General features: G+C 33.9%; 1 long non-coding RNA gene across 1 annotated transcript in view; it reads left to right on the plus strand.

Moving 5' to 3' along the window:
- The window catches only part of LOC123383996, a 487,862-nt gene that overhangs the window by 102,463 nt on the left and 364,550 nt on the right, over positions 1-20,849 (plus strand). Inside the window, exon 2 of the long non-coding RNA XR_006594469.1 lies at positions 12,811-12,901. This is a non-coding gene — a long non-coding RNA (uncharacterized LOC123383996). The remainder of the gene's footprint in view (positions 1-12,810; positions 12,902-20,849) is intronic.

Raw genomic sequence — 20,849 nt, forward strand, 5'->3', positions numbered from 1 at the left:
CAGACTCCACACTCCTGTGGACCCTGATGCAGGGCTGTATGTATCCCACGACCCTGGGATCATGACCTGAGCTGAAATGAAGAGTCAGACGCCTAACTGACTAAGCCACCTAGACATCCTCCCAAAAATTGCTGAAATTTTGATTGGGATAGCATTAAATCTATATAGTAATTTTCAGAATAATTAATCTATTAGCCACAATCAAAACTTCAATTTTATGAATATTGTCTTTTCAAATTATTTAGAACCCTTCCTTTGTCTTATCAATGTATATTTTTCAATTGTTCAGATTGTTCACTTATTCTAATGCTGTATAAAAAGTAACCTCAGAGTTTGAAGTTTTAAAGCAGCCTTTATTTTGTTCATGAATGTGCAATTTGAGCAAGGCTTAGAGGGGAGAGTTTATCAGTATTCCACTCAGTATGAGCCGTGGTATCTCAAAGGCAGGAGGATGGAATCATTTGAAGGCTCATCACTATAGATCTTGCAGTTGGTACTAGCAGTCACCTTGATGTCATCTGTGGCTGTCAGCCAGAGCACTGGCACACATCCTGTCTGTACTGTGGGATTCCTCACTAACTTGTGGCTGAGTTTCAAGTGAGAGCTAGGTCAAAGTTGATGCCTTTTTATGACCTATCTATGAAAGTCCCATGCTATCATTTTTATCATATTCTATTAGAGAAGTTTTGTCATAATCGATTAGGAAATTTCACTGCTGTAGGAAGGAAGCACAGATTCTCTTTTGGTGGAAGGAAACATTATTTGGTGTCAGATACATTATTGCATTCATTTAGGAAAATAAAATCTACTTTATTAGTGTAGAGGTCTTTCACACATATTTTGTAAGTATTTTAGGACTTGATCCTCTTGTAAATTATAATATTTTTTGTTCTAGTATTTAGAATAAAATTGTGTTTTTGTACCTTAAGAGTTTGATAAATTTATTGTTTTTTGGACATTTTCAAGAGTACTGCTAGAAAGGAAAACATGAGCATAACAAGGATGTAAACAGGAATTCAATAAAAATTTTAGCAGCCTAGAGATGGCATTTTGGTGATGGTATTTTGAGCTACTAATTTTGTACTTGCCTGTTGGTTCTACATGTTGGGCTCTAGCCACTCATTTAAATTGTTAGCTGCTTGTTTTGAAAATGAAAATGGAAAACTTTTTGATACCTCTCTTCTCAGAGAGCTTGTATAATCTTGCTTATATGCATAGGTTTTCTATGCTACAAATAATAGAAAATTTCATATTTAAATATGCCAGGAAGGGGTACCTGGGATGCTTAGTTGGTTAAGCGTCTGACTCTTGATTTCAGCTCAGGTCATGATCTTGCAGTTTGTGAGTTAAAGTCCCACATTGGGCTCCAAGTGAACAGCACAGAGCCTGCTTGGGATTCTCTCTCTCTCCTTTTCTTTCTGCCCTCCCCCACTCGTGTGCGTGAGATTGCGTGTGCTTTCTCTCGCTCTCTTTTTCTCTAAATAAATAAATAAACTTAAAAAAATAAAAATGTCAGGAAAAATCTTGATAGCTGCGTAAAGATATTAGTATGTCTCATTAATTGAACAGTTTCATTTTCGTTAAAAATAGCAAGAAAAAGACTTAAGTTTGTATATCAAGTATTCCTTTTCTTTTGGCAAGGTATCAGACATACTCTGTAAGGTTTTGGTGACCTTGGATTATAAGAATAACTTACTTTGATAATTATGACATACTTCCAGCTGTTAAAATCTCTGGTCTGATCTGTATGAAAACATTAATCTCGTGCAGTCCAGTGTATCCCTCCATTTCCCCCTTTAGTTTTGGGCATTGGCTATTAGCAGAAAAGGGTGAAGATCTTGTTAAGGTGGTATCTACTGCAACCATCAGTCTGATAGATGTCTAAACGTGGCTCCTTGTGTGAGGCCTAAGTGATTTCTTCCTATGCTCCCCATGGGGAACTTTGCACCGTGCAGTATAAGCAGAGGCAATGTACAGTCCTAAATTTTAGGGGAAGACTTACATTCTTGCTTCCAGCTTTATATACTTGTGTCTCTTACCACTTCTCTGCCTGTAATAGGACACAATTTAGAAGTGGTTACTTTCTAGATGATCCAGCATTGCTATCTTCCATATTGTTAACTTGTCTCGCAGGAAATTAATATATCCTTGTCAAGCAAATAATAATAATTCAGTTTACCATAATGATGCCTCTTTTTTTCCGTTATAGAATGTTTTCGTCTTCCACCTGCATTCACACATCTCCAGGAATGAAGATTTATATTTTTACTTATGCCCTAGGAAAAATATGCAAGGTGTTCCTTCTTGTAGGGCCCTCAGCCTCTGTGAGTAATTTGCTTGGAGTCTCCTTACTTGAGTCTGGTAGGAAATAATCCTCTTCATGTAGGATAAAGGAAAATACCACCATATTCTTTTTGGGTTGATACCTTGCGGCTATGAATTCCCTGATTTATTTTGTCAATTTTAAATAATCTTTTTATGTAGGTTGGAGGTGAGTTATGGATGGTGGTTGAAGGACTGTTTTGGTCACTTTTTAAATATCATAGTGGAAATGTCTTATTCTCTTTCTGCCCTTAGTTTTTGTTCTTGTAGAAATATTGTGATGGCATAAAATGTTCCACTCAGAATTCTGTTACTTAGTTTACAAGATAAAGTCTGCTAACAAGAGACTGCAAATGATTCCCCTATACCTGTTGTTTACTTTTTTTATTCACGGAAATTTTTATCCCCTTCTACATTTAACATGCTTTTCTACATTAAGTTTGGTTTGTTTATTATTCTTACTTGTATTGAACTATGGCAGTATATTTTTTCAATATTAGTAAAGTTAAATTCTAAGTGTTAACAAAAGTTTAGCGCCATACCTCTAAAAGGTTCATGAGTGAGCCTCTGCGCAATAGTGGGAAACAACTGTGTATGCTGTACCGAGTGGACCTTCGGATCCAGCAGAAAGAATAGTTGAAAGGACATAACTATAGACCTGGCTTGGCTATTTTCTGGTTTCATGACCTCTAGGCCATCAAGTAAGCGTTCAATTTCTTCCTCTGTGAAGTGACCCTTTGTGTTACTACCAGTTTTCAATACCATGATTTTAAGTTTTCCAAGAAAGACTTTACTTTTATAAGAAAATAAATTTTCCGAGTGTTTTTGAAAAAAGAATCTTAGTTCTTAGTAGTGTAAACTTGACTGTAACTAGCTTGGTTTGTGAGTTTTTTTTTTAAGCTGTGTCACAATAAAATCCCAAACTGTTTCATATGCATCTTTTATCCGCATGACCAGCTCAGTACCTGGGAACATACTGGGTACACAATCTATGCTTATTAAAGGAAAGAGTTAATAAATACATTTCACTTGGAGTGACATTCTGGGATTTTCCTAGTTTTCTATTATGCGGTATTAGTAATTTCCTCTAAGTGGATAGATTTATGTATGTATCATTGATATCTTTTGCCTGTGATTCATTATTATGTAAACAGTATGAAGTTCATCCCCTACCAAATGTATACTTATGTGATATTTAGAACAATATATTTGGTTTTCACATTAATATACACCAACTGAAAAGTATTGAGGGTTATATATATGTGCATCAGTGATTATATATGAAGGAATTTAATTTTAATTCAATCCTCCTAAAATTATTTTTTAAATATACTCTTTTTATTTAATAAGAGATGATTTTAGGAATATTTTATCAAGTAAAAATAGATTGTGGCATTTGTGATTTGCTCTCCTTTGGGTGCTTCTAAAGCCCTCCCATTTACTATCACTTTGATAGATTGTATAGCTTCTGTCATTGCGTCTTGACACCTGAAGATTATTTCTACAAATTAGGCTCCAATGGAGAAATAGATGTATGATATTTCAAAAAAGAAGTCCTTTGTGACCTATGCAGTTCAGTACTATCTTCGGATTTATAACAACTTTGTGGAGAAGAATCAATAACTTTAACTTGATTCTAATAATAAACACTTTGTTTTGATGGAGAAAATTCCACTTACTTTATGTTCCAAAAGGATAACATTAGACAAGCTATTTTCTCCGAGGTATATAAAGGAGTCATTCTAAGCATTAAAGTCAGAAGCAAATTCATTGATCCTGAAAGTTGGCCTAAGGCATCTCCTAAAAACTATCATAAATCCCATTTGTGTTTATTTTTATAGTTCATCTCAGCAGAATTTTTCCAAAAACAAAACAAAACAAAACATGATTGACGTTCAATCCAGTTGTGAACTTCTGAGCTTCAGGCTAGAATGCCTTTAACCTTAGGAGGTGAGCTGTCTTCACACTTGTATGAGTCTACAGAATTTATAGCTCTTTCCTCCACTTTTCTCCAAAGAGGTTAGTCTCATCTCAGGAAGCAGATCCTTGCTTAGTGAATGAGTAAGGTTGGTAGTTAGAGTTAAGCCCTTGATATGTCTCAGTTTTGAAGACTCCAGTGTTTCCAAACCTCTAGCAAAGTCAGCTCTTCAGAGTCCACTGAAGGCTATTAAACCTTGTTATTAACAACTCTTATTGTATATACTGTCTATTAGTCCTTAGTATTTTGCTGTCTGAGAAACTTTATCTTTCATCTCTCATTATTGTAGGAGGCACTTGAGGGGACATTAACTCCAACCTGATAAATTTTTTCTAAATCACTCTATCTCCTTTCCTACAGCCTCAGACATTATTCATTACAGTATCTTTAAACAAACCTCCCATACCAGACACAGATGGCTTTTTGATTTAAAGACTGATCCTGAGGGAAGAATTATGTTTTCATACCTAAAAACATAGCATCTGGGAATTTCATGGTATTTTAGGTTAATATTCCTTCCCAAGAGATACTATGGACTGTAGCCAAAGTGATTATTTAAAGAATTAAGAGAATTCTGTGCCTATTTTGAAAAGGAGGTGCAATAAAGAAATGTTTATACTACCAGATACATAAAATATTAAAAAGAAGAAAATAATGAGGCATTTTATTGAACTTTTATAAGGACAGATTGACAATAGAATGGAAGTGTATAGGAAAGTAATTTGTAATAGAAGGAGGAATAAGAAATTGATACAAGAGTTGTACGTTAGCTAGAAATGGAAGGAATAGGGTTTTTAAAATAAATGACATTAGGAAAATTGGAAAAATATTTGGAATCATGCCTCTCTCATGAAAATAGTATATTTCAAGTTAATATTAAGTAAGTAACTGAATGTAAAGCAACAAACAGCAATATAGATGAATACTTAATCTGTGAACAGTATTTTTAAAATATGGAATCCTTTTTTCTGTCTCAAAGAGGAAAAGATATGTAGTTGCAATTACATAAAGTTATAAAGCAGTGTGCTTCAAAAGTTGACATTTTTAATATATAAAGTTCATACAAATCAATAAGACAAAACCCCTTAAGGACCAATGTAGACACCGTAAAGACAATGAACAGAAACATTGTAAAAATAGAAATACATATTACCAATAAATACATGAAAATTTGCCACAAATGCAGTAAAAGATTAAAATGAACAACAGAAAATAAAAAGCAATAGTAAGATTTAAAAATGTCTGCTGAATTAAAAATGTGCTTAAAATATAATAATGCTAGGGGCGTTTGCGTGGCTCAGCCAGTTAAGTGACCAACTCTTGATTTTGGCTCAGGTCACGATCTCATGGTTTGTGGGTCCGAGCCCTGTGTTGGGCCCTGCGCTGACAGCACTGAGTTTGCTTGGGATTGTCAGTCTCCCTCTCTCTGCCCCTCTCATGCACACACTCTCTCTCTCTTTCAAAAATAAGAAAACATTTAAAAGAATGGTATAATGTTAATGAAGTCATGGTAAGATAGTTTCATACATACTACTAATGGAAGTGTAACACTTAAAGTTAATTTGTAACACTGAAATGTAATGGAAATATGCATCGGTATTTTAAGTGCGCTCACTCTTACCCAGTGATTCTTTTCTAAGACTCTAGCCTAAAGAAATATGCAAAGAAAGATATCCATTTCAATATTATTTATAATGATAAAATTGCAGAAATAATTTGGATATTCAATACTTGAGTGGCTAAATAAAGTATGGTATTCCAATATGAAATAGTATTATGTAGCTTTTAATAAATATATTTGTAAGAAGAATATCTTATTGAGATGGAAAATGTTCATGCTATAATGTTATATGAGAAAAGGATATAGCATGCTGTGTTGAAAATCAGTAACATACTTTTGTACTCAATTCAATTAGGTAAACCCACAGAAGTATAATTATTATGTATACATATTTTAATGCTTTTCGTACATATTGTGCAATCTCTATCCAGAAAGATTATGGTAAATTGTATGCTTATCAAACAGTATATATATCTTCTCACATGCATGTCTATTTCCCCCAGTCAAGGTATTAAGAGTCTTTTTTTCCTGTTTGCCAATACTTAGGTGAAAGCAGTGCTTTATTATTTATAATTAAACTTAAATTGAGGTTTCCATATTTTATAACTTTTTCTGTGCATATATGAGTTGCCTGTTTGGGATTTATACATTTAGTATGTATTTTATTTTTTTTTCCTTTTTTATTGGTAAGAATAATACATATTAATGAGAACATGCCTGATCTCATGTTTCTCTACAATTTTATATGAGTCAAGATTTAATAGTGGATCTTGAATTATTGATTCAACGTATGTTTTTGAAAATACTTTTATTAACAAAGCACTCTTCAAGATGCTGTTTGGATGATGCATCTGAATATGGTATAGTTCTTAACTAAAACTGGCTATAATATAAACAGAGAAATAGATGTAAACATGAAGTGCTAAGCCAATACAGAGTCATGCTGTTAATACTGACTTTGAATATGAAGGATGATTTAATTGATTTATTCTTAAGCTGAACCTTAAAAGGCAGCAAAATGAAGGTTGTTCCATACTGAAGACAGCATGCAGTGAGAGGAAAAGCACCTGTGGTAAGGCCAAGGGGTATGTCTCCTAGAGAGGTCTGACTTTTCATCCTTTCAGTCCGTAAGTTGTGTTCACCTTGCGAAGTTTTCACTTGACGGATATGGACTCTCAGGTGTCAAGATTCAGATACTCCATAATATTAGTGTGCTTAGAAGTAATTGTATTCAAGGAAGCTAATGTACTGTCAAAGGTCAGAAAAACCTAAACAGAGAAACAAAATCAGGACTTCAGTTTGTTCATTTATAATAAGAAATGTAAAAGTGAATTAGGTATTTGTGTTGCTCAAACCAGTGCATTCAGTAGTATTAAGCATGCTATACTGAATGGCTTGAATACTCCTACAATGAATGGAATCAGAACAAGGATATTAGTCTTAAGGATTCATTGTTTAATAGCACTGTGCTACAATGTGCTACTATGTTCCTGCAAGTTATGATCAATGTTTACTTCTATGTAAAGCTTTTGGCCAGTAGTACATATCTGGGCCCTGGTAGAAACTAAATGCCTATATATAGAACACCAACGAAATCTGCATTCTTAATAGCCCATAAGTGAGCTGGATATCACTCAATTCACCAAGCCACAAGTTTTAACAAGCAAAGAGGTATTTTATCATTAAGTTGGGATATATAAGATCACATTTAGGCTGATTCTTAAGGCTGGAATAAAATTCAAAAGCATGTAGCTGATATTCTCTATGAACCTCTTCATCTTCTCTTGCCATATTTCCCTTAATCCTTTCCTTCTTAATTAGGAAATTATATTTTTTAAGCCTAATTGAAAGGATTAGAAACCAGACATGGCAGATAAGTAGTGTTGGGAAACAATTCTTCATGACATTTCTGCATGTCTTGGGTCGGCTTTTGTTCTGGACTGTCTTTACAATGATGCTTGTAAAGCAAGCAACCTTAGAAAATAGAAATACTCTCCCCTCCAGGACAGAGGAAAGATTTGATCCCTGACCATGATAATGAAGATAGTATCTTCTTTATATGCAAAGATGAGCAAGGTTTTCTAATAGTTTCCTTGATTTCTAATAGTTCCTAGGATTTCCTCAGTTTGGAATTCCTCAGCCATGACACAGATTTAGAGCAAGGTTTTCTAATAGTTCCTTGAAACACTAGGATTTCCTCAGTTTGGACTTGCTCAGCCATGACACATATTTACTGTGTATACAGCTACCAACTGGGTCACTCCATGTCATCTCTGTTGTATTTGGAGGGCATGGGCGACCAAAATGGACATAAAGCTCATGCTGCTTGCTGTGATGTGAGTAATGACAAGAAGTCTTGTCCTCTGTTATCAAAGTTACCATGAAACATGTCTTCTGTTAGCTTAAAAGTAGGGTAAAATCTCAGCCCCTTAAAAGTTCTTGAGAAGGTAGAGGGTTAAGTCTAAGAGAGCACTCAAGTTTTCATCACTGATGACTGGAAGTTTTGTTACTTGGTTTTGTTCACGTGTGGGAAGCACACATGTAAATGGTTTCATTTACAGTGAAAAAAATCATTGGGCTAGAGAGCATTATCAACTGAGCAGATTGTTGGGTGCTGAAAAACTAAATTTTGGGATTCTTGAGTTTATTTTTTTTTTATTTTTTTTTTCAACGTTTTTATTTATTTTTGGGACAGAGAGAGACAGAGCATGAATGGGGGAGGGGCAGAGAGAGAGGGAGACACAGAATCGGAAACAGGTTCCAGGCTCCGAGCCATCAGACCAGAGCCTGACGCGGGGCTCGAACTCCCGGACCGCGAGATTGTGACCTGGCTGAAGTCGGACGCTTAACCGACTGCGCCACCCAGGCGCCCCAGGATTCTTGAGTTTAAAATATGAGCAAAGTGTCCAGCTTTAAATGTTTGAAAAACATTTGGGAAACTCTTGATAGAAGTGTGGAACACTTGACTGAATCATCTGCATAAAAATGTAGATAAAGCCTAATGAAGTAAATGCATTCCTAAAATTATTTTATAATCTTCCTCAAGAATACATTTGGCTCTAACATGTATCTTCAATGAAGGTAGGGATTTTAATAGCTTTGCTATTTAGTATTTCACAATTATATTTTTTCTTACAGAATTAGGATGTGGCTGATAGCCAATGGGTAATCAGTTGCCAAAACCTCTCAATTCTATCTTCATATCATCTCTCAAATCTTTTTCTCTTGATTTGCATTGCTCCACTATGGAATTAATCCTTTACTCCTTCTCATTTAGATACTTTAAAAAGCCTGTAATGACTTCCTTCTCTTTGGTCTCAACTCTTGTCTACTTTTTGAACTCAAGATACTCCATTTTTATGCAAGATCCGTACTGACCATGTCACTTGTGTTTTTATAAACCTTTGAAATTTTTTCATTGCCTGATTTATAGAACCTGACTTAACTGGATTATCAAGGTTCTCGAAAAATGTGGTCCTATTGTTTGATTTTCTTCTAGGTTTCTGACCTCATTTTATTGCACACTGTTATTCTCTGAGACAATTAGACTATGTGAAAATTTTTCTTAATCATTCTGATTTATGATACAAATCTAATTTTTGTCTTTTGATTGTTATTGATTACTATTAAGATTTCTGTTTATTCTTACATATTATGGGTTTCTGGAAATTACTTTATTAAGCTTTATATACATAAAGTGCCTATTATGGTATATTGTACATGTTAAGCACACAGAAAAATTTACATAATGAATGAACAAATTTGGTTTATATAATAATTGCTATATGTAAACATTAAGAGATACTAAGTTATTCTCATTCATTGATCAATTGAATATGCTAGTCTTGATGTTTACAAAGTTATATCTTAATTAGTGTATAGGTATCTGCACATACATACATACTTACTTATATATTTTTATTTGAAGTCTCTGTATTTATAATATACCCTAACCCCAACAGGTCAAAATCACTGATTATCTAAGAGTCAATGTTTTATTGCCTAAACTCACATATGAAAGTAATGGAGAAATAGTTTCAGCTTATTCTGAAGTGTGTTGAGAAAAGATTGATGAAAATATACCACCAACTTATGTTTTAGTTAGATGGGAATGAGATATGACAGGAAACATTGGAAATCCTGTGTGATTTAGATATGTGAAAATCTAGAAAACCTTAAAGATTTCCAGAATACTTCAATATAATGTTTCTGAGGGGGTGCTACACAATTAATTTATAGAGCTAAATGGATGAAACTGTCTAAAGTGTATGCAACATGTGCTGTTGTATCACCACACTTTTAGCACAAAGAGAAGTTCACATAGGTAGTCTCTAACTGTGCTTTTAAGTCTCAAATTAGTTACAAAAATCTAGGAGGAAGCCGTATTAGACACTGCACACATGGATAAATCATGCAAATTCTTTTGATGTAAAGAGTGAACATTCAGCAATTTTAGAAAACATTATAGATTCTCAATGACACTGTAGAAGAATGGATTAATTATAATAGTCACAATATTTTCTGTGGAATATTATCACATATTTAAATGGAGTTACTTGATTGTTGCTCTTTTGGTCAACAGATTCATTATTAGGAAATATAAAATTTTTTAAGTTGTTTACAGCAACAAATTATAAACATTGTTTTATTTTACTTGAGAGGCGTATGATCTAGGGAATACAAATATCTGATATATATAATTTTCAATGTGTCAATAATTCTTTATTAAAAAATTCCTTAGAACATATATTCTGGCTATGTTACATAAAAATCTGATGATATTTACTATCTGTGGATTAAAAAACAATGCCATCCTTTTGGAATAGAATAACTTTGGGTTTTTGGCAATATAATGATTCTATTATTAAACTAATGAATAAAATATATTATTTAGGGGTGTCTGTGTGGCTCATTTGGTTAAAGTGTGTGACTGTTGATATTGGATCAAGTCATGACCTCGTGATTCATGAGATCAAGCCCTGCATTGGCAGCACAGAACCTGCTTGGAATTCTCTCTCTCTCCCTCACTCTCTGCCCATCCCCTGTGTGCATGCTCTCCCTTTCTCTCTCTCTCTCTCTCTCTCTCTCTCTCTCTCTCTCTCTCTCTCTCTCTCCTTCTCTCTCTCGCTCTCTCTGAAAATGAATAAATAAACTTAAAAATATTATTTATCATACCACTATTGGATTTCAGGTTCTTAAATAATGTATAACCTTTAATAAAGCCACAAAAGCAATGGTTCCTGTCCTCTTTTTATAGATATAGAAACTGGCTTGAGGGTGATATAATGAAGTTAAGATTACACAATTACTTAAGCGTTCAACTCAGGCTTTGAACTGATATCTATTAGGCTATTTGATTTGCTTTTAAGCTTGAATGCAAATAGCAAATGGTGATCACTGTGGTGTTGATGTTTCTAAAGAGAGAGGCCCTCTTAATAGTAGGTGAATTTGAAGGCTTTACAATTTTATTTAGGTATGAGTTGGCATACATTTCAAGTCAGGTGTATTAGGGTTAGCCACAGAGATAGAGTCAGTAGGGGGGTGCCTGGGTGGCTCAGTCTGTTGAGTGTCCGACTTTGGCTCAGGTCATGATCTCATGGTCCATGAGTTCGAGCCCCACCTCGGGCTCTGTGCTGACAGTTCAGAGTCTGGAGCCTGCATCAGATTCTGTGTCTCCCTCTCTGTCTGCCCCTCCCCCATTCATGCTCTCTCTGTGTCTCAAAAAATAAATAAATGTTAAAAAAAATCTTAAAAAAAAAAAGAAACAGAATCAGTAGGATATACTTGTGGCTATTCAAGTTGACACATATAAAATTAACCATAATACCAGAACAAATACATATTTTTGACAACTACCTGAAGTCATTGCCTTGAAAGAGTATGTATATTTTGATAGAATAAATAAAGGGAAAAAAGATAGTAATAGATGAATATAGAGATAATAAGTAATAAAAATAGACAATAAATAAAGGGTAAGATTATTTGTTTTTGACCTAATTCACCATAAGATATAAATGACTGTTATGTTACATTAATATTGATTAAATATTCCAAAAGAAATTCGCCTTTTATATTCACCTCGATAATCTAAAGGAATACTCTGAAATGTTGGATTTATAGAATTCTTTTTTTCTCATCTCTTTCATAGGAATTATGGCCTCTAACATAAACTGTGTGTTTTTTGATAATACATATTTAATTTATTAATATTAATTTCATTATCTGGAATATATATTTAATAATTAAAATTTAATTAAACTTTGGCTTCTCAATTTAAATACTTTTGATACTAACCTTCAGTCACTTTTTAAAAAAATTACATGGCAAACCTGTTAGAGATGTTTTTTATGTATTTGAAAATAATTGTGTTTCTCATATTCCATTTAAAAATAATTTTAAAGGTGTTGACATCTCTCTTGTGTTATAAAAAATAAACTGCAATGATTTTCAGTAGATTTTTTAATCACTCCATTAAATGATTCAAACAGAGCTATTTGAAATAGTAGAAATGAATCCATTTTAGACATAAGTTTAATTATTAAAATAATGAAATATTAATAATGATTAATAAAATAAATATGATTTTGGTCCTGTAGTATCATAGTTCAGAGCATAGTGTCTTATGGCAGTATCTTTGCCCTCAAAAGACTTTTTAAAACACTCATGTACACTGAAAATTGCTAGTTGACAATGAAGAGTACATTTTCCAAAGGGGTTTGATAATTCCTATTCACAATATCTGGTGAGGAAAGAAAGATTCTTGGTATACTGGATATGTCATTTGCTTGTTTAATACAAGGATTGTGTCTGTAAATATTGCTGAGATGTATATCTGGCTTATTCATGTCCAGAAATACTTGTAATTAGTACATTGACTTTTTTAAAGGTGTTTTATAATTGTGAAAACACATTTAAGCTTATTTTTGGTGAATGTGTTCTTATCTTTCAGACCATCTCTTATTGGTCAGGATGTGGTCTTGACCTTCAAAGCAGGTAGTAAGGACAATAAATGTTGAAGTTTCAGTGATGATTTGCATCAGGTAAGAACTTCCCTTTTAGCTTCATTTCTATCTCACAATAAAATCTGTTATGTATTAGTTGTTTCAAAATTGGCATTTAAAATATTTTTCCACCTATTAAGTTTATTTATTTTAGTACCTCCATTGTTCTGGTGACGTGTTAGGGTCTCATTTCTCTTCATTGGAAAAACAACTTGACTTCACTTTTTAGCATTCACATGTCCTTTAAAAGCAATACTGAATTTTCCTCTGAGACAGTACAGAAAATATTGAAAACAGCAGGAGGTAGAGTGGTAAGAACCTCATGTCACTAAGAGGGATGAGAGGCCAAACTAATATATATGAAAATACTTCTATATTTAAATTATTTTCTTGTGAGACACATATTTATTAAACATTCATAATGGACATGACATTGATGTAAAAGAGAAAAATAAGAAAAGATCCATGTTTTCATATGGTTTTTAATAGAGATTTACAGAATAAAGAAAGCATAACTAATTCCCAGGACTGAATTTTATCATTCCCACAAATTAGATGTACATAACAGGCAATGAGAGTTCAGGGAAAAAAGAAGGGTCTGTTTTGCTGATTTATCTATGTAAGATTTTGCAGTTATGCTAAACATACTCCTACCTTATGATCCATCCATTCCATCACTAGATATTTATCCAAAAGTAATACTCTTAAGAGTAATGTGAATAATATACCTACCATCCAAAAAACTGACAGTGAAACATAAATAGTAATTTGTACAAGAAAAGACCCTTAACTATAGAGAACAAATAGGGTTGCTGGAAGGCAGGGGGGTGGGAGGATGGGTTAAATGGGTGATGGGTATTAAGGAGGGCACTTGTGATAAGCACTGAGTGCTATATGTAAGTGATGAAATCACTAAATTCTACCCCTGAAACCAATTTTACCATGTGTGTTAACTAACTAGAATTTAAATAAAAATTTGAAAGAATTATTGTGTATGTAGTTTGATATTTTTTAAGATAATGTAAAAGATTAAAAAGTTCTGTACAGAATGGCAAAAATTATAGAAGACATTAAGGGAAGTAAAAAATAAAATGAATTTCTGAATAATGACTCCATTGATAAAAAAATAGGAAGAAGTGGATTAAACATTGAGCACAGAAGATTCAAGTGTTGATAAATGACTTTTCTAATATGATACACAAAAATAACTTTCGAAAGAAGCTATTAAAGTCTTTTTATTTAAAAAACATTTCAAACAACAGAAATCTCAGGTTTGGGAATGACATGGAGGTAAAGAGAAATATTCTCCATAAACTCATAGACTCTCAGCACATGACTAATTACTTTTATGGCCAATTGTATTTGAAAATATTTTATAATTGCTATAAGATTAAAAAAGGGATGGGATTCTACAAAGTGAGAGGTCTGACTCACTTTAGACAGGTGCTTTAATCTCATGACCTGAGGTGATTAACCTTATATGTTTGTAAGCTCAACACATGTTCATAATAATAACACCGAAGGAATTAATGATATATGTTGATGTAAGTTTCTAAAGGATAAAGACAATGTTGTAACGGTGAAATATGTATTCTCAAATTCAATTGATATTAAAATAACTGTTAGAAATCTGCAGGCTTCTCTCTCCTTCCCTTCCTTATTGTTTGGGTTAATATGAAATACTTATTAAATAAAGAGCTCATATTAAATTATGCCTCCTCTTCTAGATCATTATATTTTCCAGGAGATGGCACTACTGCACTTTCCGTTATAGAGCATATAACAAATCTATAAGCCCAAGGTTATTTTAGCAATGCATTATTTTATATTGAGTGAATTAAACATTCTATTTAGTTCATTATATTATCTTCAATTATTTGTATTGCACATTGAATTTATTAGTTATTTCTCTAGATCTATATTAAAAGTATGAAGTTGTTCCACCTCAGGGTTATAATACATAGTTTTAATGAATGATGTGTTTCATTTTGCAATTAAATTTAAGAAATAATCTAACCTTATCAAGGAGAACATAAAAATATTTATTAATCAAAATGTTATAGGTCACATGTTTAATAAATAATATTAATCTACAGCAGTGCTAGTGAAGATCAAATTCAACATGATTTAGTTTTGTGATAATATTCAAGGTACCTGGACTTTCATCTATTATTATGTAATTTTTGTAGTTTTAGTAGACCTATATTTCCATATAAAGAATATGGTTCACATTAATAATACATAAAGTGAACCTTTTGATGATTCAGTATGTAAAACCTTTTCTTGGTATTTTAGCTTTTGTTTTCTTTGTTCTTATTGTATCCTACTGTATTTTTATATGACCATATGTAGGGTATTTCCTTGTTAAACATCATGAAGAAAACTGGATTCTTATTTACTAGTATAGCTCAGAGAAATATTCATTTAACATAAGTTCTCAGTGTTGGTATGATTATAAAATAAAATTTTTGAACTTGAGGAGCTCAGAGTCTTATATGAAGCTGGTGTGTGAACTTACATTAATTTATTAGTTTTTTTTGTGATGCTGATGATTGAGCAGATGAAGACCTTACTGCTTTTTAAGAATTTGAAAGGTATCTACAGAAATCTTTATGGTCTCCAAAATAGTAGTTATGGTAGTCAGGAAGAGTAACCATTAAAACATACATCAAGAACCTTCTTCATAAAAAACAAACAAAAAACAAAAGAAAGAAAAAATAAGAAAGAAAGTCCCTACTCCAGAAAATAAGACTCTGCCACAGCTCAATTTTGACCATGAATCCCAAGGAAATTCCTTCCCAGTTTAGCTCCTTTCAGTCTTCTTGTCTCATCTAAGGGAGAAAAAAAGAAAAATATAGTTAGAGGGGTCAGGTTTTCAGAAATATAAATCAGGAATGCTGGGGCCATAGAAGAGAACCCAAGGCTGGGGAAAAATAAAAGCAATACCTTTGAACAAACATTTGTGAAGGTCAGAACCTCAAGATATAGGCCCAATGAAAAACTGAGATTTAATAGGTGATTATTGAATGCTTTTTTCACCCACAACTTACTACCACACTACAGAACTCTAATGTAATAGTGGGGGGTTGCAGGTGAAAGAGCTGCAAGAAGCAAATTCTTTCTGAGAGTACAAAGGGGAGCCCAATATCAGCAGTGGAGACAAGAACAAGGACACTACAGGAATTTGAAGTTGCTGGAACCTAAGGCTACAATAAACATTAAAATAAACATAATCTAACTTCTACCTGGATTGATGTAAATTATTTTCCTTTTTAATGTTTGTTTATTTTTGAGAGAGAGCGAGCGAGCAGGGGAAGGGCAGAGAGAGGGAGACAGAATCTGAAGCAGGCTCCAGGCTCCACGATCCCAGCTGTCAGCACAGAGTCTGATGTGGGGCTCAAACTCACAACCCATAAGATCATGATCTGAGCCGAAGTCAGATGCCTAGCCAACTGAGCCATCCAGGCGCCCTGTTGTAATTCTCACATTAAATAATAGTATTTATGTGAGGTGGTGGATATTGATTAACTTGATTATGGTGATCATTGTATGTATATTAAATCATCACATTGCACACCTTTTAGCAGTTTTAGAAAAAGGTTAACTTAGGTCCCTGTTGTCCATACAGCAGGTCCAGCTTTCAACAACAACAAAATAAGTCATGCTGAAAAAGCAAAACAAATGACACACACACAACTAACAAGGAAAACAAAACAAAACCCTTTTGAAGACACAAAGCAGTTGTGAGAACTAGGCATGAGAACCATGACATAGAGGTTGGAATTATCTGGCAGGGAATTTAAAAAGCTATGATTAATATCTTTTGGACTCAAATGGAAAAAAGCACATGGTCAAGATAAGAAATATGGATAGTTTTATGAAGAATCAGAGGATTTACTAGAAAGTAGAAACTCTGTAGCAGAAAATGAGACTGTCTTAGATGTACTCATCAATAGACCTGACGTAGCCAAGGGAAGAATTAGTGAGTTTGAAGACAGGTTAATAGAAACCTTCTAAACTGGAATGCAACATGAATAGTATCTATTCCTAGCAGACCTCACTTGCAATGTTAAAAGTTCTGCAGGCAGAGTGAAAATTATATGGGTCAGAAACTTGGATCTAATAAAAGAGGGAAAAGCGAGAATAAATGAAGGTAAAAGAAAATATTTTTTATACTTCACTGATCTAAAACATAATTATTTGTTTTAGCAATAATAATAGCATATTTAATTCTTGCATATGGATATATAAAATGAATGACAGGGATTAAAATACTCTAATAAAAGGTTCTACATAAAAGATACACGTCAGTATTGAGAGCAGTACAATGCTACTTGAAAGATTAGATTGATTAAAAATATGTATTGTAAACTATAGGACATCCATTAAAAATGCTAAAAAGAAATCGTTATAATCTAGGACAGTATATATGCTAATTTAGCACACAAAATGGTCAATTAAATGCAGAGAAGTCTGAAAAAAGAGGGTAAAGGGGAAATGAAGGGTAACAAGGGAATGACTTCAGCAAGATGGCATAAGAGGAGTTTTCTATTGTCATCCCTCCACAGAACATTGATTTTGACAACTACTCATAGATCAGAATACCTTTTTGGGAGTCTGGGATTCTAGCAGAGAAGTTTGAGCATGTTAGTGAAGCAAAAAATGTGAAAATACATGTACTGAAAAGGGTAGGAAGGACAGTTTCACTTTACCCATATCTTTACCCTAAGGCCGCCACAGATCAGTGCCGAGGGAGACATCCTCTACCCATAATTTCTCCCATGTGGGTAAGTGAGAGTGTAATGAGTGATTACTTGGGTTTCCCACACTGTATGGAATGATGCCCATGAAACCCATATTTTTCTTCTCTTACCCAGAATTTGGAGATGACTGGCATAGCTGAAAGACAGGGAGATCCTGGGAGCAAAGAAATGGGAAATTACAGCATCCAAGGATCAGAAGAAGGAGCAAGAGAGGGGCAGAGAGAGAGGGAGACACGGAATTTGAAGCAGGTTCCAGGCTGGGTGCTGTCAGCACAGAGCCCGACGTGGGGCTTGAACTCACGAACCGTGAGACCATGGCCTGAGCAAAATCAGATGCTTAATAGACTGAGTCACCCAGGTGCCCCAGAAAATTGCTTTTAATGTGATACAGTTCTCTGATGATGGAGTCTAGTTGATTTACAGAAATGCAATTTATTTGTTTCCCCTAGAGCTAACGGATCTGTGCTTCAGGTAAGTCACTTTGCCACTTGCTCACCTATAAAGGTATGACAGGAACTCCTGATCCCCATTCACTCTTTGTGAGCAGTGAGCAAAGGAGATGGTATACAAATAGATGTGGGGCTCTGCCAAGATAATGAGTCAAAATTCTTGCTATTATTGCTTTTGAAGTTGAACTCGAGCATGCAAACCTGATCCTATTCAAACCTCATTCTCTCACTTTGAGGAAGACAGTGCTGGAGATGCTAATTAGTGGGTCTCCTTCCAGCGTCTTCCACTCTGAGCAAGTGCCCTCCATCTTCAACCCTTTTTGAAGGGACAGACCCAGGTGGCCAGGTTTTTTACCTTATAACCCACTTCTTCCAGCTCTTCGGACCCAGGGTAGGTATAGAGTAAACTCAATGAGAGCAAAACCACAGACCCTAGCCAGTGGCTGGCAGCTTGGCTCGGTCAATTATATTTCCTCTTCAGGGAGCCTGAACCGAGTAACACCAATTACTGGTAACTGAAAAACGCCCCCAAAACTGGAGAGGAGTGTCAACATTTTGTTCATTTTATTTCATCCTTTTCCCACTTCCTTCTCTTATGTTTGCATAACAAATCTTAGACATTATGTTATTTCACCTCTGAATATACATTTATTATACACTTTAGTATTAATATTAATTAATATTACACTTAATTATACATTTTTAACAAGTTAAGGATTCTTTTTTAAAACATTTTAACAGATTTAATAGTGTAAGGGAGGGAAATAATTTTCCCTCTACCCTTCTGAGTTCTTAGCTGAGACCCATATAATAAAAGATTAATAAGAGAAAAACAAATAGAAATTTATTAACATGTTTACTTCATGTTTACATAGGAGAGATCCAGGGAAAAATGAGTAATTCTCTCAGGTGGCTTAGAATTCAGACTTAAACACCATCTTAATTGGAAAAGGGGAAGGGAATATTGACCTTTTGGGGGGAGTAAAAGGATTTGGGGAAAGATGAATGGGCCCTTGGAAAAAAATAGATGGAGGGTATAGTTTGTGAGGAACCAAACAGGAATTTTGTAGCTGAAGAGTACAGTGAATAACATTACAAATGCAATGAAGAACTTTAATAACAAACTTGTGCAATTAGAAGAAAGAATCTGTGAACTTGAAGAGAAATCATTTGAAATTATTTAGAGAAGAAACAAGACAAAAAGAACAAAAATGAAGAAAACTTGTGGAATTTCTAGGACATCATAAAGGGAGCTAACGTTTGCATTGTGGGAGAGTCCAAAGCAAAAGAGTGAGAGAAAACTTATTTAAAGAAATAATGGCTGAACATTTCCCTTATCTGGGAGAGATGTAGAAATCTAGATACTTGATTAAAAGTCTTCAAACAGGTTGAACCCAAAGACTTTACCAAGACACATTATGACCAAACTCAAAAATCAAAGACAGAATTTTGAAAGCAGCAAAGATAAAAAAGGCTTATCATATACAAGGGAACCCGTATAAAATTGTCAGCAGATTTCTCAGCAGATGCATTGGAGACTAGGAGAGCATGGGTTGATATATTCAAGGGGCTGAAAGAAAAATAAATGTATTACCCAGCAAAGTTGTATTTCAGAAAGAAGGAGAGATAAAAGCTGACACAGTTTATCACCACTAGACCTACTTTACAAGAAATACAAAAAGGGGTATTTCAAGCTGACACAAAAAGATGCTAATTAGTAACATGAAAAAACATGATGGTATAAAACTCACTGGTAAATATAAGTGATAGTCAAATTCAGAATACTTTGTGTAAACCAATTTTAACTCTACTATAAAGATGAAAAGACAAAAGTACTAAAAATAACTGTAGCCACAATAATTTTTAAATGGATACACATACAAAATGATGTAAATTGTGACAGCAAAACCATAAAATGTAAGAGGGAGAAGTAAAAATGAGGGGTTTTCATATATGAACGAAGTTAAGCTGTTACCAGCATAAAATAGAGTTATAAGGTGTTTTATGTAAGCCTTATAGTAACAACAAACCAAAAATGTATAGTTGATACATAAAAGATAAAGTATATAGCATATCAGTGTAGAAAATCATAAAATCCCAAAAAACAGTGAGGAAGAAAGAAACTACAAAACAGACAAAAATCAGTTAACAAAATGACAATATTAACTCCTTGCCTATTAATAATTATTTTTTTTAAAACCAATTACTTTAGGGTGCCTGGGTACTTAGTCGGTTGAACATCCAACTCTGGATTTCAAATCAAGTCATGATCTCATGGTCATAGGATTGAGCCGTGTGTCAGATTTCATGCTGGGTGTGGAGCCTGCTTGGAATTCTCTCCCTTTCTGTCTGCCCCTCTCTCGATTGCTTGCTCTCTCTCTCTCTCAAAAAATAATTACTTAAGTATAGATGAATTAAATTCTCCAATCAAAAGGCATAGAGTGGCTGGATAGTGTTTAAAAAAATGATCTAACTTAATGCTGCCTACAAAAGAAATAGTGATATAAAGGGACTTCGGTACTCCTATTTCAACAATGGATAGCTATTCAGAGAGTGAATCAGAAAATGTTGACTTTAGCTACTCTTTGGACCAAATGGACCTAATAAACTTACAGAACATCTGTCCAATAGGAGCAGAATGTACATTCTCAAGTGCTTACAGAATGTCCTCCAGGATAGAACATATGGTAGGTCACAAAGTGAGTCTTAATAGATTTAGGAAGATTGAAATCATACCAAGTGTCTTTTCTGATCATAATGGTATGAAAGTAGAAA

The sequence above is a fragment of the Felis catus genome, chromosome A2 (assembly GCF_018350175.1).
Source record: "Felis catus isolate Fca126 chromosome A2, F.catus_Fca126_mat1.0, whole genome shotgun sequence".
NCBI lineage: Eukaryota > Metazoa > Chordata > Mammalia > Carnivora > Felidae > Felis > Felis catus.